Genomic DNA, 7,834 nt, shown 5'->3' with positions numbered 1-7,834 from the left:
AGCTGTTATATTGTATTGTGGAAGGAATAATTGGGGGGAGCCTGTACATCTTAAAATTTTTTTCTCAAATTTTTGGTATTATTTTAGTTGTAGATGAACACAATACCTTTATTTTACTTGTATGTGGTGCTGATCCAACCCAGTGCCTCACACGTGGTAGGCAAGCACTCTACCACTGAGCCACAACCTCAGCCCCTCAAATATTTTAGGCCTGTGTTTGGTTGAATCCACGGAGGCGGAACCTGCGGATGGGATTGTAGTTGACACCCTTGGGGGTACCTAACTCTCTAGGAGAGACTCACTTGGGTGCCCATGGAAAGATCCATCTTTGGCCTAATGCTTTGATCTTCAGGCCTGTAAATGTGCACTGGGGTCCCTGTCCTAGCCTTCTGAGCCTCAGGACTGGCGGCAGAGCATTTTCTTTTTTTTTCTTTTGATACAGGAACATATTGCCCTTTATTTGCGTTTCTCAGAATACTGTACAAAGGGAGTAAAAATCCTATTCACACTTTGCTTAGAAAGATTTAAGGTAAAAGTTCCCTGTGATACTTGGGGTGGGGATGGGATAGGAGGCAGAAAACAGGATGAGTGAACTCTCCTCCTCCCTCAGGCCCCCAGCAGAGGGCTCAGGCACTCACGCCTTTTCAATGTAACATGCTCCCAGTAGGACCCCGAGGGGAGAAGGCGCCTCCTCTCTAGCCAGCCCCACCTGTCTCCCTCCTTGGATTGAGACAGTGGCTGAGCCACCACCCTGCCTGACCCTTCAGCCCACCACCAAGTGGAGGTGGTTTCAGAGCCCCACGTGTACCTGTCCCTCAAAAGGCCCTGCACGGCACCAGTCTGAACAGGGAGGTCACAAGGTGAGGGACTATGGAAGGGCCCCACTGTCCACTGTTTCTGTTGCAGCTTCCTCACACCCAGAGGACAGTGTCAAACTGTACCTGTGCTCACAATGACATAGCCTCTTCCACCCAAGTCCGCCCCTCACGCCAGTCCAGGAGTTTCAAACCCACAGCCACTTCCCTAACCTCTCCCCAAGACCATTCTGTGAGTGAGGAGGAGGTGGGACTAGCTTCTGCCCACTCCCCTTTTACAACATACCTCCACTACTGCTGAGGCCCAGACTCGGATCACTACCCCACCCTTACCCACCACTGCCCTCTCCCCAACCTCCACTGGGACCAGATGGCAAAGCCCTGGCCCTTTGCCTATGGAACCAGGCCATGTATGCCCCACCACCACCTCCCCTCACCCTCCCCGCTCCCATCCAGCACCCAGAGTAGGGTGCGGGAGAGCCACCAAAAGCCTGGGACTAGGATCAGACAGCTCTCTACCCAGGGGGGTGAGGTACTGTCACACACTTGCTTCCATAGATACAAAAATACACTGTCGTCCTATAGCCTGAAGAACCAAAAGGAAACAATTCAGAAGCCGTACCTTCCTCTGCTCCCTCACAGGGGTTAAAATGCTTTGGCTGCCTGAGGGTAAACAAGCAAGCAGGGATTTCTCCCTTGCCTCCTGTCCCAACCCCAGAGATCTAGGTCCATGTTCAGCCCGGGAGCCCAGCCCTTCCATGACCACCCCATGGAGTCTATTCAAAAGGCAAAAGGAAAGAATCAAAAAATCAGAATGGGTTAGAGCCCAGGGGCCCACCCCAACCCACTACAAGCTACTCCAAGTCGGCTACTGGGGAAGCAAGGGGGAACTAGGCCCAGAGGCGTGATCCCCATCTCCGGCAGTGTCCAGAGGCTCCTTGTCTTCAGAATCACAGCAAAGGCCTTCCACCCCTCCCCTGCCACCCCAGGCTGGGGAAGGGGCTGCACCTTCAGTACTTATTGATGCCAAAAATGCGGACTCCATGGAGCTGGGGCAGCTTAGGGATGAGAACGCTCATCAGAGACACAGTGTTGAGGATGAAATGGATCTGGTCGTACTTGGTGTAGAAGCTGGTTAGGAAGTACAGCACAATGGGCGTGATGGTCAAGAACTTCCGAGAAGTTCTTGAAGAAGCCCAATGGCAAGCACGTAGGAGAGCCAGATGCCACGGCTGTTCATCACCCGCGTATTGGGGTTCACTTCGCTGTGTGCTGTGCCCACATTCATCCTGACACCCCTCTCCGCTGCTGCTCGTGCGGAGCGGGAGGTCGAGGGCCCGGGAGGGGTGCCCCGGAACAGGGGCAGAGCATTTTCTTAACACACCCAGGACCAGTAGCTTCCAGTTGAAAGAAACCTTTGTCTCTGAGGCAGATTGGAGAATTTCTTTCTTTCTTTCTTTCTTTCTTTCTTTCTTTTTTTTTTTTTTTTTTTTGAGGGGGTACTGGGAATTCAACTCGGGCACTGAGCCAGATCCCCAGCCCTATTTTGTATTTTATTTAGAGGCAGGGTCTCACTGAGTTGCTTAGGGCCTCACCATTGCTGAGGCTGGCTTTGAACCTGAGGTCTTCCTGCCTCAGCCTCCCAAGCTGCTGAGATTACGGGGGTGCGTCACTGCGCCCGGCCTGATACTTGACTTCTTAATGAAAGATGGCCCTGTACTAGGCCTCTGAGATCTGGGAAGACTAGAACAGGAATCCACATACCTAGTTGCCTTCCACCAGAGGGCTTGGGGCACTAAACTCTTCCCTCTTTTTAAGGGGAGAGGGAACTCTGTTAGGACAGAGCTTTGAAGCTCAGACATGTTCCTCCTACGAGCAGGGTTACTTGGCTGGTGGATCAAAAGAGAAAGCAGAGAGCCCCCAGAATTCCTGGACCAACAGCGGGCCTCCCTACAGTTTGCAGAATGAAGACAACATCCAGACAGGAGAAAAAAACAGGAATTCCGCCATGCCTGAAGCCAGTTTACCTGATCTTCGCTGTTCTTTGAGTCATGAAATTTTCTTCTTTGCTTAGGCCAGTTTGAGACAAATTTTCTATCAAAACCCAAAGAAAAATCCCAGCAATGGTAAATGGCAGGAAAAGCGAAAACACAGGGTTGGAGAATGTCAAGTCTGCTCAGGGGCAGAAGGAGGACCTCAGGGGTGACCCTGGCTGGATCAAGAGTGTGGAGTCAACTTCCTTAAGCAACTGGCACCAAAGGGAATTTGGGGGGGAGATGTTGGCAGAATTCAGGCAATGACTTCGTGAAGTAGACAGAATTTCTGAAATCACATGACAAGACTGGAGATCCAGTTTTAGAGCACCTGACCACGAAGCTTATGTCTTAAGTTGGGGTTTCCCCCACCCCCAGAAGCCAATGCTGAGGTAAAGACTCAAGGGCAGGGCTGGGGTGTAGCTGGGTGGTAGAGCGCTTGCCTAGCACGTGTGAGGCCCTGGGTTGGATGCTACGCACACATAAAAATGGATAAATAAAATAAAGGTGTAAAAAGTGTTAAATTAATAAAGGTATTGTGTCCATCTACAACTAAAAAACAAACAAACAAAAAGACTCAAGGGCATGTGGTTCATTTAACAGGTGATCCCAGGCAGCCCCTTTGGAGCTGAGCAGGACAAAGGACAGAGCAGGAAGGAGCCCTACATGAGATGTCAAGGAGCAGATGGTGCGGTGGCAATAGGGGTCAGTCCCACTGGGGACCTCAGGGACCCTGAGCCTTATGGTGGTTCCGCCCCAGGGGAAAGGGGGCTAACACAGTTAGTCTCCAAGTTCCTCACATCATTGCTCAGGGCTGCTCCCGAGGCATCTGAATTCCCTGACCCTGGGGGCTGGCCCTGCAACACAGAAGGGGCTCCAGTGTCTAAGAAAACCCAGGGTCCCTAACAACAGGCAGCCCCCTGTGGACGCTGAGGGCTGAGGGGACGTGGCTCAGGAGACGTGGGAGATGAAGTCCTCATCCCCATCTCCCTTCCTGGGAGGCCGCTGGGGAGCGGGGCTTCCCCTAGGAGGAGGGCTGTGTGAATTCCAGGCATTGAAGGAGATGCCAACGTTCATGATGAGCTTTGCCCAGGGCCAGCTCTGGGTGGCCCAGACACGCTGGTGAGGTCGGAGACGGGAGGACGCGGGTGGGATGCCAACTGGGTTAGAGGGATCCCGGCGCCTGGCCAAGCCTCGTTTGCCAAAGGCAAAGCCCCGAGGGATGTAAACAAGAGAAACTGGGTCCAGGCGATGTCCCAGCATCAATATGGCGATGGAAGTCGGAAGAAAATTGAATGCTGGGTCACCATTTTATGACTTTTTCTAGACTTTTCTAAGTCTTCCTTTCCCCCCAACAGGCGAACAGTCTTAAAACCCCAGCTTGGGCGACACCATGTGGCCGACCTCGGTTACTGCAGTTTTTGTGAGCTCTGTCAACATAGGTGGGCCCCTGAGAGTTCGCCCTCCCCTTAGCCTCCGGATTGGTTAAAAGAAGATTTATCAAGACCAATGAAACTCTGCCCTGGGAGCCTGGGGGTGGAGCCTAGCATGTGTGAAGTCCCCTGAGTTCCATCCCCAGGACCTAAAAACAAATAAAAACTCTGCATAAGAATAACACTGAAAGCTGAAAGGCATAAAATAAGATAATGAAAATTCAATGCCATCAAGATCAATATTCTGGGTGAAACTTTCTGCAGAAATACACACACACACACACACACACACACACACACACAAAACACACTGGAGTTAATCAGTGGAAAGAAGGGCACAGGTGAGTTCCTGGATATATACCTGAACTCATGAGCTGTAACCTTCCACTAAGGTGAGCCCAAGAAGTTTTTTAACCTCCTCTGGTGCTAGTGATAGAACCCAGGATTTTATGCATGCTAGGCAAGTGCTCTACCCCTGAGCCACATCCCCTGTGCTAAGTTGGGGTTTTGTGTGTGTGTTTGTGGGGAGATACTGGAGATTGAACTCAGGGGCACTTAACCACTGAGTTACATCCCCAGCTCTATTTTACATTTTATTTAGAGACCAATGTCTCAACTGAGTTACTTAGCACCTCACCTTTGCTGAGGCTGGCTTTGAACTCATGATCCTCCTGCCTCAGCCTCCAGAGTTGTTGGGATTACAGCCGTGCACCACCACCTGTGGCAATATTGGCCAAATTTTATTGTGTACATGTACAAATGTGTAACAAGAAATCCCACCATTATGTACAACTATAACACACCAATTTTAAAAATAAGGGAAAAAAAGAACCTACACTAAGTTGGGTGCTGTGGTACATACCTGTAATCCCAGCCACTTGGGAGGCTGAGTCAGGAGGATTGCAAGTTTGAGGCCAGCCTCAGCAATTTAGCAAGACCCTGTCTTAAAATAAAGGAATAAAAAGAACTGGAATGTAGCGGAAAGGTAAAGTATCCTGCTGGGTTCACTCCACAATAAAAAAAAAAAAAAAGAAACCAAAACAACCCTCACCAGTGCATACCTGCCTCATGACCTCTTCCCTAACTGCCCGCCCTCCAAAATCTAGCCATCCATCTCTTATACTTTGAACTTCAGCACCTGGCCCTGACTTCCAGCATTATTTGCTTTCTGCTGCGTTGCAATTGCATTTTAAGACCTCCAGGCTCTGACTTGCAGGAGCGGAGTATGAGAGTTTATATGGGCCTCTAACAGGAGACTGTTCAGTAGTTTCCCTTCCACCGTCGTCATGGACACACGACCCAGGCCTGGCCCATCTGGGGGCTTCGCTGGAGTGTTCTAGGATTGCAGTCTGGAGCCATGTGGTTCATGTACACGACCTGGCCATTTCCCCACTATAAAGTCATCCTTTATTTAGCCCTGGATCTAGCTAAAACTGGTGCTTCATAAACCCTCATCCTTTCTTTCCTTTTTCTTTTCTTGTTTTTCAGGGTGGGGTACTGGGGATTGAACCCAGAGATTTTGAGACATGGTCTCAATAAGTTGCTGAGTTTGGCCTCAAACTTGTAATACTCCTGCCTCAGCCTCCTGAGTGGCTGAGATCACATGTGCCACCGTGCCCAGCAATCCTCATCTGTTCTTGTATGCCAGTTTGGTCCTGGAATGTCCCCCAGAGCCCATGCATTCAAGATTTAGTTTCCCCAGGACTGGGGCTGGGGCCCAGCGGTAGAGCGCTTGCTTAGCATGTGCGAGGCCCTGGGTTGGATCCTCAGCCCCACATAACAATAAATAAATAAAATAAAGGTACTGTGTCCAACTCAACTAAAAATAAATTTATTAAACTTTAAAAAAAAAAAAAAGATTTAGTTTCTAGCTTTGTGGTGGCTCCTTTAAAATGTGGGACCTAGCACGAGGTCGTCCCGTTACTGGGGTGTGCTGGACAGGGGGACCTTAGTTACTTCGTCTTCCTCTCTCTTTCGCATCTCAACCATGAGTTCGGGCATCCTGATCAGCCACCAACTCCCACCATGATGTGCTGTGGCTTCACAGCACAGGTCCAGCAGCCATGGTGATAACCAATCTGGGCCGAAACCTCTGGCCATGAGCCAAAATATACTTTTCTCTTTATAAGTGAATTATCTCAGCTATTTGTTACAGTTAACAGAAAGCTGACTAGCTGGTGACCCAATTTATTTATTTTTTTGTATGGGAATTGAGCTTAATCACTGAGCCACATCCTCAGCCCTTTTTTTTAAAAAAAAAAATTATTTTAAAGACAGGGTCTTGGGGCCGGGGATGTGGCTCAAGCGGCAGCGCGCTCGCCTGGCATGCGTGCGGCCCGGGTTCGATCCTCAGCACCACATACCAACAAAGATGTTGTGTCCGCCGAGAACTAGAAAATAAATGTTGGAAGATTCTCTCTCTCTCTCTCTCTCTCTCTCTCTCTCTCTCTCTCTCTCTCTCTCTCCTCTCTCACTCTCTTTAAAAAAAATAAATAAAGACAGGGTCTTGCTGAGTTGCTTCGGGCCTCTAAGTTGCTGAGGCCGGCTTTGAACTTGAGATCCTCCTGCTTCAGCCTCCCCCACCTGGCAATTATGACTATTCTTAATGCTGCTGAACTAGACATTCAAATGGTTCAGATGGTAAATTTTATGTTATAGTATTTATCAACAATTTAAAAAACTCTATTTTTTTTTAAGAAAAAGGAAGATGTATATACTTATTTCTGAGTGGTTAATGTGTGTATAGGATGCAAAACACATTAGGGTACTCCATCCACTGGGGTACTCATCCACCCCACCCCATCCTGGTTCCCTCCCAGGGACCCATGGGATTGTTAATTTCCCATGTTTCCTTTCTTAGATAGTTTATGCATTTACGAACACATTGAAAGTGTCTTTCTTTCTTTTACATTTTGCATTACACACTTGGCTTTTTAAATTTTTGTTATTTATTTATTCATTCAGAGGCTCAGACTGGACTTGAACTCTTTTTTTTTTTTTTTTTTTTTTGTACCAGGGACTGAATGCAGTGGTGCTTTATGACTGAGCCCATCCCCAGCCTGTTTCCATCTCCCTGAGCCTGTTTTATCTGTTTTGTATTTTATTTAGAGACAGAGTCTTCAAGAGTTGCTTAGAACCTTGTTGTTGCTGAGGCTGGCTTTGAAATCGCCATCCTCCTGCCTCAGCCTCTGGAGCTGCTGGGATTATAGTGTGTGTCCCTGTACCTGGCACTCAGGGTGTTTTCAAGGTTCACCCACATTGTGGCATGTGTCCATATTACACTCTCTTTTTTAGGGCTGAGTAATATTCTATAGTATAAATTATGCCACAGTTTACTTCCTCATTGCTGGGAATTTGTTTCACTCAACCTTTTAGCCACTGTGAATGGTGCTGTCATGAACATTGTGAACACCTGTCTTCAGTTGCTCTGGTTCTAAATCTAGGAGTGGAATTACTTGGTCCTAAATTAAATCTGTGTTTAACTTCCCAAGGAACTGCCAAGCTGTTCCGCAGCAGCTGCCTGCTTTATTGCACTTGACTTTTCAGTGAGGTG

At 48.6% G+C, this 7,834-nt stretch overlaps 1 pseudogene; it reads right to left on the bottom strand.

Annotated features, from left to right (window-relative positions):
* Positions 1-1,405: 1,405 nt before the first annotated feature.
* Positions 1,406-2,176, bottom strand: LOC113183490 (ORM1-like protein 3 pseudogene; annotated as a pseudogene).
* Between the last annotated feature and the right edge of the window lie 5,658 nt (positions 2,177-7,834).

Source organism: Urocitellus parryii, chromosome 3, assembly GCF_045843805.1.
Source record: "Urocitellus parryii isolate mUroPar1 chromosome 3, mUroPar1.hap1, whole genome shotgun sequence".
Lineage (NCBI taxonomy): Eukaryota > Metazoa > Chordata > Mammalia > Rodentia > Sciuridae > Urocitellus > Urocitellus parryii.
Note: the sequence above shows the minus strand (reverse complement) of the source record. Positions and strands in the feature narration are given on the sequence as shown.